Raw genomic sequence first — 15,781 nt, 5'->3', positions numbered from 1 at the left:
AAACTGGAAATTACTGAACTAATATTCATTTTAATGGTATCCCACAAAAAAAAAAAAAACATTTAAGCATAAAATGTTTGTGGGTGTAGGCTACATGACTTTACAAACATTTGACATTAAATTAAATTAAATTTAAATTTAATTAAATTTATGCATTTAGCAGACGCTTTTATCCAAAGCGACTTACAGTGCATTCAGGCTATCAATTTTTACCTATCATGTCTTCCCGGGGAATCGAAACCCCAACCTTGTGCTCTACCAATGGCAGTACCTGACAACCACAAGTCTGTAAAATTAATCCAATAGTATGCCGACTTCTATCTTTTAAAAACCAATCACGTTACGACTTCTATCTTTTATAAACCAATCAAGTTATGACTTCTATCTTTTGAAAACCAATCACGTTATGACTTCTATCTTTTAAAACCCAATCACGTTTCGACTTCTATCTTTTAGAAACCAATCACATTGCGATCTCTATTTTTCCGCGTCCAATGAAATGGCAAGGTTCATTTCTCATACACCAATCACGCACGTCTTCCACCTTTTAAAAAACCAATCACGTTGCGATTTCTATTTTTGCTCGTCCAATTAAATGGCAAACCAATCACCGCACACAGTCAATTTTTGTCATCTTTCCGCCAATTGCATATAATCTCCGCTCAGGTAACGTTAAGTTATTTACATTCCGCTCATGTATGTTATTTATATCTTGATAATGAAATGGTTTAGGATTTTTGTACCTTACGAATAGCAAGATTGGCCATGTAAATTAGCCTATGATTACCGCTTGATAGACTACGTAACGTCAACTGTCACTGATGTGTAAATACTATTACGGCAGAGCTTACTGTAAATATGTCGAATTTAACTGAATTACAAGTTTTCTCTCTGAAAAAAAAAATGCTTTTTCTTATTTAATCATTGTCATAAGGTTCCATAACTTTGTCCACATGCGGCATTTCAACACACAAAATAAATTTGGATAATGTTGGTGTTTTGTTTAACTTTTACACATATGTTATATGTTTATACATATGTTATGACCAGTCAAAAGAAGTGAATGGATAAGTTTATACATTCAGGTTCATGCCCTTATCACATGGACACAGTTGAAAGAGCACAATATGTTTAATCTGAGTATTTGTTTTAGTCAAATTAATCCATAATGCTCTATATTTATTTATTTATTTATTTATACTCAAAAACGAGTTGTATGAGCCTAGGTCATTGAGACATACAGCCATAATAGAAAGATCTATCACAACATGTTAAGACTCTATATATAAATTGTTCTTATACTTTTGTTCTTGTTATAATTTTTTTATATGTATTTGTTGTATATTTGTACATACATACATACATACATAAATATATATATATATATATATATATATATATATATATATATATATATATATATATATATATATATATATATATATATATATATATATATAATTGTTTTGACATGATACATATGACTGAATTGTGCAATTGAAATGTTTCCTCTTGGCATGAATATAGCCCCTGCTGCTGACATGGCATTAAATGATAAATAAATAAATCACAACATGTTATATGTAAGATAATATATGTATTATAATGAATTTATAATCTGCTATAATATGGTGGTCGTTTTGGACCAGGAACACAAAACTACCTATCATGAAATGAACACAACAGGGGGGTAAATGCTGTGTTTCCAGGCTACAATGGCAGTTAGTGTAACGTGTTATGTAGTGTTTCAGGCAACGACATGGCTTCAGCTAAGTCTCACAAAGGCATGAGTAATGCTGAATGGCTTGTGCGTCTGGAGAGTTTTCTATCTACGCAGGGGAATAGACCTTCTCCTCGACAAAAAAGATGGCATGAGTTGTATCAGAAAGTTATGCAGCTAGATTCATGGGCAAACTAACAAACTTTTTTGATAATACATTGTGGTATTTTTATTTATGTGTATGGATAAGTAATTACTTACCATGTAAATATAATGTTATATTGATATAATTATGATGACTTATGGCTGTTTTGAGATCCAGTGTCAGAGGTATAATTCATGTTCATAGATAGAAAAGTTCCCTCTGCAAATGAGGGGACAGACCACTCTTCTGAAGGAAGCTCAGACATGTATTTGTGGATTTCACAAGGTAACTTCAATTAGCCTGGTTCAAGTTGCATAAATAGATAGATGTGTTTGCCACATCAATATTTCTTTATATCTAAAATCACACTAGGAAGACTGTTTTGTACTTTATGCATGTGTCAAAGGTTCATCCACCAGTCACAGTGGAAGCATCACAGAGCACCCCGGCCCAAAGCACACCCTCTGTCAGTGATGTGTCATGTCCTGCAAAGAGAGCTAAACTAACATTGTCAATGGTAAGCAGACCACACTATTACATGCATCACTGCATATATTGAAACATCTCAACCTTTAACTATAGTGTTAGGGTTTTGTTATCACTAACCATGACAAATCTTTTCAGTTTGAAAAGTCAAGGTTTGGAGGCTCACATGTGGCAGCAGCAAAACCTAATTTGAGCACCCAGAGGAAAACCTCTCAAATTAATATTAAAAGACATCAAGGCTTTTATAATGACATCATGAATTTATCACCATGTAATTTTAATTTATTAAAAACATGGCAATCCCCTTAATAGATTAATCATAATGTTTGACTCCACAGATGTTAGAGCACTCCAGTTCAGCTGCAGTTTCATGTCCACCCTCTGATCCTCATCCTTCTCCATCCCCCAAACCTCATCAGCCTGTCATCCAGTCCTCCTCTTCCTTCTTCTTTCCTCCACCTCAGAGTTCACAACGCATCAAAGAAAGAGCAACGCCATCAACTGTTTCTGAGAATACTGTTGTGAGGAGCCCAGTAAGATCTCATTCAAAATATATAGATGTCTTCATCATTTAATGCTCTCTTAGCTTTTATTTAAACCAGTGTTTTTGATAATATCAGCAGGTCTCATCTCAGCTAGAAGATCTCCCCCTTCTGTGGCCACAGACAATGCCACAGCAAGACCAGTGTCGGAAGCACTTTTTAGGGTTGGTGCAAAGGGAAAGCTGGAGCTGCGTAAAAAAAAAAAGTTGTGGTATCACCCCCCACCACCAGCCCTGTTGTACCACCAAGCTCCAACACCTGATAGGTTTTTTTCACAGCGTCTCTTGCTCTGGATGCCATATAAGCTGTGGAAGGTGCGGCTCCAGTGTACTAACCCTGCCTGTGCCATGCAACAGTTGTGTGGTGGTGGACTGCACAGGAGGGTACGACAGGTGTTAGACATTGACAGATACTACAACCTGGTGACAGAGACCCTGATCTGCACCAGGTGTAGAACCAGCTACCTGTCCTGGAGTCATGCTGTGCTGCAGCAGTTGGACCTGGCCCATCGATCTGAATTCAGGGTCATCCTCACACGCAAGTAATTATTTTGCAGTCATTTTCACTTATGTGCTACCTTTTTTGATAAATATTTCCTACAATAATTAGATACCTTACAATAAGATACTTAAATGAATAGTTTTTTCCAAGGTATGCCTGTGACATTCGGGTTCTTCGCTTGCTGCACGAGAGGGGCATGGGGAATGGCCCAGTGAGGATCATCGGCCAGCTGAGAGAGAACCACAGTGAGGAGTGGTTGAAACGTGCGCTTCGGTACACATCAGAATGTGTGGCCTTTTTTGATAATCGTGGCCTGCATCCGCTGCACTTCCAGGAGCCACCACCACTTGCTTCAGTACCCAGCTACAAATGGCTCCTCACTGTATACAGTCAGGACATTCTCAACAGGCTCGATCACATAAAGGCCAGCATAACATCCACGTATGGATCAATTTTAAAAATGGATTCAACTAAGAAGGTCAGATAAGCTGCTTAATTGACTGTACCCTTATCTATAATGTATTTTTAGACCAAGAGAGCTTTATTTTTTTCAGTGTAACTGATTTGGATGCCTGTTGTATTATTTGCTATGCTTATTGTTTCTTTCAGATCACTAAGAAGTTGAGCGGGCCTGCGAAAGGCACAGCACAGTGGCTTACCTCAGTGGGCAATGAGATAGGTCAGGTGCTGATGAGTGTCCTGACTGCAAATGAAGGGGCTGGGTTAGACCTCATGGCTGCAGGGCTCATGGAGCGATACCGGAGTGCTGGTGTTGATCCTCCCACTGTCATTTATGTGGACTGTGATTGTTGCAAGAAAGTGGGAGAGACTAAATTGAAGAGGCGTTCAGCGGCTGGCCCGATGTCATTCGTCCGCCTAGACATTTGGCATTTTATGCGACGTCTTGCAGTAGGGTGCACCACTGACGCCCACCAGTTGTACCCTACTTTTATGGCTAGGCTGTCATCCTGTATTTTTGAGTGGGATGCAGGGGATCTCACTCTGCAGAGACGGGCCAAAAGGGAGCAACTCATCCAACAGGGCTGGCCTACACTGACGGAGGCAGAACTGGACCATCATTTAACTAAAGCTGAGCTGCTCCAGCACTGCAGGAGGAGAACACGAGGCGAAGAAACCACTATCCGCCTTGATATGCTCATCAGAGAGCTCATGGGTGGCAAGGGGAATGATGCTCTTGGTGTTCCACTACTTGACAGTGTGAGAATGCAGCACATCTGGAATGTCCAGAGGCGGCATGTCACCTGTATCCAAGATCCTCCAAATGTGCCGCTCTATACTGAAACTGGAACTACTAACAAGGGTGGGGTGGTTCTAAAAACCTATCGTTGTGCCAGAGGCTCCACATCCCTGGAATCATTTTACTGCCACCTAAGCAGCTTTATTTCAGGTTTGTCATGTCAGAATATACCACATTTTGCCACTAATTCCTGTTTATCAAGATATTTGCAGATTAAATTTTCTGTTTTGCATTTTCTCAAAGCAATATTTGGCTTTCTATTTCTTTTTCTAGGGAACAGCGCAAACAGCCTGAACTTCCAGATTTATCTCCTGGAAGGTTTATTACGCTGGAATCAGGACCGGGCTGAAGCTGCTGTTGCAGATGAAGGTTCAACTCTGCGCTCTTACACAGGGGAGCTGGTTTACTCTGTCAATGAGAACTACAATAAGTTGTATGGCAGGAAATTGGTCCCAAGCTTCACTCGACCTGCAGTATACACAGGTAAGAATATTTTGATAAATGCAGCTCATGATGTAGCATGTTTTTGTTAAAATTACAATTGCTTTTGGACAATAATAATGTAATTTTGACATATCAGAGAAAAAATATACTACCAGAATATTTGTACATTATTCTGTGTTCTAGGTTTCAGGGCAGAAAATAAAATATAGAGTAATCCTGTCTTTTTATGATACCCTCTGAATTAGATATATATTGTTCATACGGAAGTGGACAATAAAATATTTACTGCATTTATGAATAAACCTTTCTGCATAATTTCCATTAAAAACGTTTCCTGTTACAAATATTTCCTCAGGGGAGCTCATTGGAGTACAGTACTTGTTGAGGCAGAATAGTCAGCCCCTGGAGGACATGTGCCCTACCTCTGAGAGGACCTCTCATTTGCTGGAGGAGATAGATGTGGAGGAGCAAGTGGAAAGGGATGAGGGTTTCATTGATTTCTTTGGAGAGGAAGCCACAGTGGCAAATCTTGTGGCATCAGATGACTTAGTCCTTTCAGGTCCACCAGTTCTACCAGCTGCACCAGTTCCCAGTGTCCAGGCTCCTTCAGCTGCACCAGTGTCCAGGCGCCACCACTGCTCAGAGTCCGGGCTCCTTCATCTGCACCAGTGCCCAATGTAGCTGCACCAGTGCCCAGTGTCCAGGCTCCACCACTGCTCAGAGTCCGGGCTCCTTCACCTGCACCAGTGCCCAGTGTAGCTGCACCAGTGCCCAGTGTCCAGACTCCACCACTGCTCAGAGTCCGGGCTCCTTCACCTGCACCAGTGCCCATTGTAGCTGCCCCAGTGCCCAGTGTCCTGGCTCCACCACTGCTCAGAGTCCGGCTCCTTCACCTGCACCAGTGCCCAGTGTCCTGGCTCCACCACTGCTCAGAGTCCGGCTCCTTCACCTGCACCAGTGCCCAGTGTAGCTGCACCAGTGCCCAGTGTCCTGGCTCCACCACTGCTCAGAGTCCGGGCTCCTTCACCTGCACCAGTGCCCAGTGTAACTGCACTAGTGCCCAGTGTCCAGACTCCACCACTGCTCAGAGTCCGGGCTCCTTCAGCTGCACCAGTGCCCAGTGTAGCTGCACTAGTGCCCAGTGTCCAGACTCCACCACTGCTCAGAGTCCGGGCTCCTTCAGCTGCACCAGTGCCCAGTGTCCAGACTCCACCACTGCTCAGTGTCCAGGCTCCTTTAGATACACCAGTGCCCTCAGCAATGGTAAAATTTCCTTTTCTATACGAATTGTGACTCATTTAGTTATTTACCATTAAGCAGTAAACTTACTTAACAGCATGTAAATACCTAATCAACAGTTATATATTTCCAGGCTGTTGACGAGCACTGCATTCCTGGAATGTACCGGGTGGATGCGTTGGCAGAGTGTCTGGTGGAGCTGCGCACACAGACAAGCCTCACACTTACCAACCAACAAGTTGCGACCATTGTGGGTTTGTGGCAGAACCTGGACAAATTTGATAAAGACAGGGTAGTGAATGCTGCTCGTCATCAAGACAGGCTACTTACAGGACGTTTTAGGTCCCCGAAAAAAAAAGCTGTCTTCACTCCTGGTGTCGAAAGCACAAAAAGGTGTGTTTTGGGTTCTAGCGGCTCTCCAGCACAGTGGCCTAATTGCTGTCGCCTTGTTGAAATGATTTTCATAAGGTTATGTAACATCCACCGAAGCCCCAAGAAACAGCGGACAGAATCTCTGTCTAGATGGGATCTCATTCTTCGTGATTACAGAAGAATTCGGCAGTTAATCCTGAGCAATGGAACGGTGATGAGTGACACAACCCTTCAGCTAGTTGAGGTAAATCAGAGGACTCTTACGACGTGGCACAATAACCGTTTAAAGGGTCAGGAGGTCTCCTTGCTGTTGCAAGGGCTGGACCTTCCAGAGGCACGTCCAGTGGCTTTGGATGCTTTGCCTCCAGCACGAGTACAGCCTGTTGTGCCTCCACAATATAGCCACCAGTTGCATACCTACCAGATGCCACCAGACACAGCTGGACAGGCAAAGACAAAGTTTAGAAAGATTGCGCCCTCAGCTACCTGTACATCTGCCACAGCAACTTCAATCTGGCCATCAGCCGTACACCCTCAGCGTTCAGCCAAGTCCATCCATTTAAGGACAATTTGTCCCAGGACGACAGCACCACACCCATTGGTTCCTGACACACCCACTGCCCCTGTTGTGTCTCAGATGTTTCTGGTGCCCTGCCCAGCCCCATTTTCCACCATTAACCCTAGAGCAATTACCTCTGACCCACCTGCAAATGACACAGCCACTCCAACCAAACGGTCATACAATCGTACTGTAAAAGCAAATTCGTGCAGAAAGTGTGGCCAATTTCGTACTCAAGAAACTGGCCATAGCCAGTACAAAGGCAAAATATATTGCCCTAATAAAGAAACAATTACGAAGGAGCAGTGGTTACAGATGATGAGAAGATAACTCATTTATTTATGTGTGATACATTCATTTTGTTCTCTTGGTTGGATCTGTTTTGTTTTCTTCTGTTTTTTATCTTCCAGCCATATTTAACCCTTTAAAACCGAACGTGTCGGCGCCGACACAATTTACCATGCGGTATTAATGTTTTCATAACTCAGCAACCGTTTGCACTATGAAAAAAAATCTGATTGCGTCTGATAGAAGACAGCTTGCGCTTTAAGACAATATACAGCTTAATACGGTAACTGCATGCTTTCCAGCAGCAAATCACAGCAGCTTTTGGGGAGAGGGGGAAGGGCGGAGTTGAAGCGGGAGATACGGAGCGCAGCAGGTTTGAAAGTTTGAGAGTGTGAAATATAAACAAAAACGAACAAAAACATGGCGAAAAAAGGTTTTACACAAGAGGAGGCGATTGATTTGATCTCTGATTACACCTGGGAAGAGGCTGAACATGATTCATCGGACCTGGAGTCTGTATTCAGACGTTGAGGAGGTGTACTGGTTTTGATCCAGTCGTGGATTGGTAAGTAAAGCTTATTTATTTGTTTCTTTCTGATGAATCGATGAGAAATGAATAAAATAGTCAGACTCCGTGTTTCTGTTCGAAAAAACACTGTTTCACACACTTATATGTGCGTTGCACACACGTGTAAGTGCGTATGTGCATGCATGCATGCGTTCATATTTACTTATATAACGTTAGCGTTATGTGTATGAGTGCGTGTGCATGCATACATAATTGTGTATGTAAGTGCATGGACATATCTCTCTCTCTCTGTGTGTGTGTAAGTAAGTAAAGGTGCGTGTGTGTGTATGCGAATGTGTGCGTGTATGTGTAACGTTATATGTATGTTTGTGTAAGTGCATGCATGTGTGCATATGTTTATGTGTGTTTGTGTGTGCTACTGCTAATGTGTGCATGTGTGTGTATCTTATACAGTCTATGATGTGTGTGCAAATGTGTGTGTGTACGCGCTTGCGTGACTTTGTGCATGCATTTATGTCTATATCTGTATATTTGTGTGTGTGTGTAGGTGCATGTATGTGTGTGTGATTGTGTGTATGCAAATGTTAGTAACTGCAGGCTTTATTTTTATTATTTTATTGTATTATTATAGTAATTTATTTATTATATATTTATATATTATTTGTACAAATTTTCTCTTACTAATAGATTGCTTCATAATGAAAAGTATTTTTATGTACATATATAGTGAGTTTGTAATACATGCTGTTTTTTTTTTTTTCAGTGTGGCTTACTCCAGTTATCTATGAAGAAGCAAATGGGCCATCTACATCGAACACAACACCATCTCAGAGGGGCCGGGGCAGTGGTCGCTGCTGTAGCTGTACAATAAGTACATGGGGGGACTTGACACCTCCAACAAGATGCTCAGAACAAAGTCGGTGCCCCATAAAACAATCATATGTGACCATTTTCCAGCACTTCCTGGACATTGCAGTGACCAACAGCTTTATTTTACACAAAGAGCAGTGTGCGATCCACCATGATAAGCTCATGACACGGCAAAACTTTCAGGAGCTGCTAGCAGCTCCGCTCACAGGTGTTCCCCTGGATGGCAGCTCGAGAGAGATGCGATCATCTGCCTGTTCCTGTGAGTGATACTCAAGACCTTTCACAGAGTTGCATATGATGCAAAAGGAGCACCCCATGGAAGTGCAAGGAATGTGATGTGGGATTATGCTTGCAGTTAGACAGGAACGGCTTCAGAGAGCACCACATTCAAATGACTGGATTGAAGGATCCAAAAACGCCTATAGAACTGGAGTACAACAAATGGCTCCTGAGTGAAAACTGTGCAATCCAGTGTCCCAAAAAGACTTGTATATATGTATTATAGTTCCTTTTTCAAGATTGAGGCATTAGATTCTTTCGATCATGAGTTTTCAGATTTTTTCTAAATAAAAACCAGTACAATTTCTTCCCGTTTTTTATTTTTTTGTCTATTTAAATTCTATTTACTAACTCATTACACAAAATAATGTACAATAACTGTAATTTCCTGAAAGCCTATAATTTTCTGAAAAAAATGACACCTTACACTTGAAGATACCACATTATGTTCTAATTTTATACTCAAAAAAACAAAATGAGTGAAAACGGCCAATTTTAGCTTTAGGTTCTAAAGGGTTAATGTTAAAGAATTATACTGTGCACTTTTTTTATCTGGTATTATTATTATAAACATGTGGGCATGTATATGAATACACTATAATACATATGGAATAAAGTTAAACTATTATATTATTATTATTATAGAAAGGTTTATGTGTAAAGGAAGCAGTATAAAGTAAAATACCAAAATGTGAATATTTTGATGTATATATTTATATATTTTTTGTAATTATTCTATATAGACTGTGCACATAAAATACTTAATTTTATATTGAATTAAGTACTTTTACTACATTTTTCTAAATATGTATATAGTTAATAAATATATTTCTTGTATTGTTGTATTTATTTGTTTTATTGAATGTAATGACATTCAGTTTACAGTTGCAGCTTTGCAAGTAATATGATACAATAAAGTGTGAATGCCGTAATAAGGAGGTTATTTTGTCCCTACTGCCACAGGAAATGATTGCCTTAATAAATGCACTTGGACAAATGATAATGATAATGAGGATAAAATAAAAATCAATCTTAGAAACTTGGAACATTAAATCAAAAACATTACTTTCAAAATCAATCTTAGAAACGAAACAATAATTAAATTCAAATACATTACTTTTAAAATCAAACTTGGAAACGAAACAATCGATTCATGAGTTTTAACAAATACACGCATAACTTTATGTGACAGCGTGGATTCGAACCTGCGATTTCCTGAGTTTCTCGCGCTTCTCTTCCTCCCTCTCCCCTCTTCCCCCCCTTCTTATACAGACTATTGTTCCCCAGCTTTTGAGCTACAGGAACACTATAACACATTAAATATCATTCAGTGTCTATTTTCTTTATCTACATAGTCTAACACTTTTCACACAATGAAATATTCTCTAATCCAACCTGTTAGGCCTACATTTCTTAAATAAGAGTAATGAAATGAACAACTGACTTGTCCTTAGGGAACAGCAAGAAGAACCTGCACCAGCACTGACAGATGAAGAGGAGATGGTCAAGCAGAAGAATTTTAAAATCAGAAGTAAAAAAATAAATAACTGTTGCTTTTGTATTAGTAAGAAATAAAGACGACCAAATAAATATTGAATAATTTGTGTTTTTTAAACAGCTGTGGTGGTGGTTATGGCATATATCTCGTACCACCCCTCCATCTGGCATCCTTCCATTCAATACAGTATCTGATTCATTTTCAGAAGATGCGATGAAGAAAATTCTAATAATTGGATTACTTCGCAGCAAGATGTTATCAAATGAACATCATTTATCAGATTAATAAACTGATTTCTACACCACTGACCTATAGTAAAACACCTCTTTGACAGATTTGTGCCCAGAAAAAAAAGTCTCAGAAAGAGAGTAAGAGCAAACGCACACTTGCTTTTATTATCAGTCGGCATGCAGTGGGCCTTACTAATGTGCTCTGCATCGATGTTTTATAGAACTCTACCATTTAAAATGGTACTGCATGTGAATATTGCAAAAATAAATAAATGACCCCTACTAATTTATGCAGCCTCCTGGTCTACAGTATCCTGTATAAAAGGAGACGCCATGTTTGTCACTTTGACTGTGTCTGCATGATGGAAATATGCACAATGAATAAATACCTGCACATCAAAAATATAAAATAAACACATTTTTATTACTAGCAAATTTTTTTTTTCTTGTTTTCAGTCGATTTGAACATTATAAAATCAAGATGCATTTTCTACATAAAAATTAAGAAAAAAAAAGTATTTAATCTTGTTTCAATGGGAGAATTTTTTTTAACTGCATTCTTATTTGGCAAATTATCTGCCAATAGGATGGATATATATATTGAAAAATTTGTTTCTGTGTATTTATAGGGTTAGTTTACCCCAGAATGAAAATTCAATCATTAATTACTCAAGTCAAGTCAAGTCAAGTCACCTTTATTTATATAGGGCTTTAAAAAAAAATGATCAAAGCAACTGGAACAACATTAATTAGGAAAACAGTGTGTCAATGCAAAATGTCAGTTAAAGGCAGTTCATCAGTGAATTCAGTGATGTCATCATCTCAGTTCAGTTTAAAAAGTGTCAGTGCATTCATTTACAATCAAGTCAACGATATCGCTGTAGATGAAGAGTCCCCAACTAAGCAAGCCAGAGGCGACAGCGGCAAGGAACCGAAACTCCATCAGTGACAGAATGGAGAAAAAAACCTTGGGAGAAACCAGGCTCAGTTGGGGGGCCAGTTCTCCTCTGACGAGACGAAACCAGCAGTTCAATTCCAGGCTGCAGCAAAGTCAGATTGTGCAGAAGAATCATCTGTTTCTTGTGGTCTTCTCCTGGTGGTCATCTGAGTCTTTACAGGGGATCTGTATCTGGGGCTCTAGTTGTCCTGGTCTCCGCTGTCTTTCAGTGATGTAGAGGTCCTTTCTAGGTGCTGATCCACCATCTGGTCTGGATACGTACTGGATCCAGGTGACTGCAGTGACCCTCTGATCTGGATACAGACTGGATCTGGTGGCCACGGTGACCTCGGAATAAGAGAGAAACAGACAAATATTAGCGTAGATGCCATTCTTCTAATGATGTAGCAAGTACATCAGGTGTTATGGGAAGTGTTCCCGGTTCCGGTTTACCTAATTAATGCAGCCTAAAAATCCTTTATCCTAACGGATTTGGATATTAAAAGCATATTAGTATGTTATGTTAGGTAGGTTATTCCAGAGTTTAGGCGCCAAATAGGAAAAGGATCTGCTGCCCACAGTTGATTTTTGATATTCTAGGTATTATCAAATTGCTTGAGTTTTGAGGATGCAGCAGATGTGGAGGATTATAATAACAAGTAACAAGAGCTCATTCAAGTATTGAGGTGCTAAACCATTCAGGGCTTTATAAGTAATAAGCAATATTTTAAAATCTATACGATGTTTGATAGGGAGCCAGTGCAGTGTTGACAGGACCGGGCTAATATGATCATACTTCCTGGTTCTAGTAAGAGCCTAGAGTTGTCTTACCTGGAGTGTTATGACCCTGTTTTGATAATGGAGTTAAACAGGGCATCTATAAGAGTAATAGGGCAACCCAAATATCCAGCCTTGCACATCTCCAGTGGGGACACAGGAGAGAGGTTTGGCCTGCAATATGTGGAGCCAGGCTGTCGAACTGTGCCTCTGTGCCTCTTGACTTTGACAAACACAAAAGCAGGAAGACATACCTAGGAGATGTGAAGATGCAAGAAGAGTCTTCATCTTGTGTTCCAGTCTCATTTTCGCCTCTGGTAAGCCTTTAAACTTTTTTGATAACAGTGCTTTGATCAAAAATACTTTTATGATTCTCACTAGTATATTAAACTCCTTTCGCTCAATTTTAGGAATGCTTAAAGGATATCTCTTCTGCTGAGACCCCTCTTGCTCTAGAACCAGAGGCTACCCCACAGACTGTCATTTTTCACCAGTTTTCCACTCCAAAGTGCTGTGACAGTAAAGTAACAAACATCTGAGGACTGTCTTTTAGATGTAGGTTATGATATTACCTGATCAATGTGTGTAATCTGTCTGTTTCATCTATGCACACAAAAAACAAATACTTAATTTAGTATTTTTGTGAATCTCTTTCAGAACTCACGGTGTTGCTCGCACTGGGCCCATTAAGACAGGTGGTCGAGTATTTGTGTTGGACCATAACAGATGGACGGATCCAATGAGAAAATATCATTGATGGTTTGCTAGCCAAGCACCATGGGAGCAAGGATCTCCTTGCAAAGGTGGATGCTGAATATGCTGCTATGGTACAGAGTGTATGCACTGACCCACAGCCTTCTGCACTCAACCACAAAGCAGCACATAAGCAGGTACATAAAACATCTTGCTAAAAAAAAACAACACTAATGCTTCTCTCAACTCCAGCCCAGAAAAACTCTTGGAGACACAGCAGTTATGGCAGCATCTTCACTCAGGCAGTGAAACCATCAGTGACCCAGTGACAGTACTGCCACCTGCCCCAGTCAATCCACCTGCAAAGGCTGTTGTTGAGGCTGTCCCTCTGGACCAGGCAGCACTTGAGATGATGGTGAAGGACATTGTAGAGAAGCAGCAGGCAAAATAAGGCAAACCAGATCCTGTTTAGCCTGTGGCCAGCCTAAGTCTTTATACGTGGGTGATGGCTCCTCAATAAATTTATTTTATCAAGGTAGTGTTAAATACTTCTACTGCTCCAAGACAGTATTTGACACATATTCAGCCGAGGGTCTGACCAACTCCAGAATGCCTTTTGAAGACTTTGCAGAGACTCCTTTTTAGCGGGAACTGGAGGCCTCTAAGCAGAGAGGGGCAGAAAGGAAGAGAGTCGCTGAGGAGAGAAGCAAGCGGAAGTCAGCAGTGGAGCATCGCAGTGGATCATCCTACTGGTCGTCTGTGCAGATTCTGCTCCACTCACCGGTCTCGAGTCCCACGGAGGAGATCGGAAGGATACAAAAGAGGAGCGACGACAGTGAAGGACGAGAGAGGACCAGGCCTGGACTCTATTTTGTGTTTGGTTTTGTTTGTGCGCAGCAGTCATCCGTGAAGGGCTGTTGCGCTGTTTTGTGTTTATTTGGTTATTAAAGTTTTAAGTTGTTTTATTAAGTGTCCGCCGGTTCCCGCCTCCTTCTTCCCGTGATGATGAAGTTTTTATATTGTCACAATTACATTTTATTGCATTGCATTGTATTTTAGTGGGGCACATACTCTGTACATAATAATTGAATTTAAAAAATATTTTTTTGTCTTGTTTTATTTTTCCTGTGTTATCTTTCACTTTAGATTGTTATTGTTATCATTATTGTTGTTCTTGTTATTTAATCTATACATTAAAATTATTTTATTTAAATCTATTTTTTCATTAAAATACCAAAAATAATATATCTTATTGTATTGCATTGTATTTTAGTGTTTTTATTTTTATTTTATTGACTTCCTTTGTTTATATTATCTTGCTTCAATTTAAACACTGTTAATAATAACTGATACTATTAAACCCTTTTTTTATTTAAAATGTTTTTCTTGTTTGTTTTTCCCCGTGTTCTCCACAACTTTAGATATTATTACTCTTGTTAATCTGTAATTTTAAATTACTTAATTTATTGCATTTGTGCTTTAAAATACCAGACATATTGGCCTTATTTGTATTGTATTTTAGTGTTTTAAGTTAATTTTATAGACTTTATAGTTATTATCTTGCTCAGATTTGTAAACACTAAATGTTAATAACTGTAACTATTAAACATACATAATTGTACATAATTTTTTAATTTAAAACACAATTTAATCATTTTAACGGTGTTCCCATAATTTTAGATTTTTTATTATTGTTGTTGTTTAATCTATAATTAATGAATATTTTAACTATTATATATTTTAGTTAGTACTGTATTTTTGTAATTTATTGAAAGAACAACAGCAGCAGCAATATGGTGTAACATTTATTTGAAACACATATTTGGTATTTTCTACCTTTTATCTTTACTCTTTGGGGCAGCTGTGGCCTAAAGGTTAGAGAGTTGACTAGTTACCAGAAGGTCACTAATTTCGAGTCTCGGTGCTGGCTGGAGTTTTCGTGAGTGAATGAACAGCGCTCTCTGCCACCCACAATACCGATGGCTGAAGTGCCTTTGAGCAAGGCACTGAACCCTCAGTTGCTCCCCAGGCGCTGGATCTATATCTGCCCACTGCTCCAGGTGTGTGTTCACGGTGTGTTCACTTCTCACTGCTGTGTTTGTGCACTTGGATGTGTTAAATGCAGAGCACCAATACTAAGTATGGGTTACTATACTTGGCACTTTTCACTTTTTTTTTCCTTTTATTTTTTTCATCAAATCCCTGTTACACTTCTGGTGTTCCTGATTAAAAATGACCATTAGCTTAAAAAACTACTGTTTTGCAATACTATCACCAAATATTATCAATCTTTTTTCCATCTTGTTTTCTTTCAATTAGGACTGGTTTTGTGTCTATTTTTAGAACTAATCTTTTTGTAGGCCTCACTAATCAGTTTTTGAGTGCGAAAGGACTATTTGATTTTGTCAAAATTA

General features: G+C 39.5%; 1 protein-coding gene and 1 long non-coding RNA gene across 1 annotated transcript; one reads left to right on the top strand and one right to left on the bottom strand.

The window, feature by feature from the left end:
• LOC132106083 (gastrula zinc finger protein XlCGF49.1-like) overlaps window positions 1-15,781 on the bottom strand; it is a 473,864-nt gene that overhangs the window by 98,560 nt on the left and 359,523 nt on the right.
• Window positions 2,068-2,569, top strand: LOC132106188 (uncharacterized). Its single transcript, XR_009424059.1, has 3 exons — window positions 2,068-2,150; window positions 2,272-2,382; window positions 2,490-2,569. It is a non-coding gene; the product is annotated as an uncharacterized LOC132106188 (long non-coding RNA).

The sequence above is a fragment of the Carassius carassius genome, chromosome 26 (genome assembly GCF_963082965.1).
Source record: "Carassius carassius chromosome 26, fCarCar2.1, whole genome shotgun sequence".
In the NCBI taxonomy this organism is placed as follows: Eukaryota; Metazoa; Chordata; class Actinopteri; order Cypriniformes; family Cyprinidae; genus Carassius; species Carassius carassius.
The sequence above is the reverse complement of the archived record's forward strand: the minus strand, read 5'-3'. Positions and strand labels throughout refer to the sequence as shown.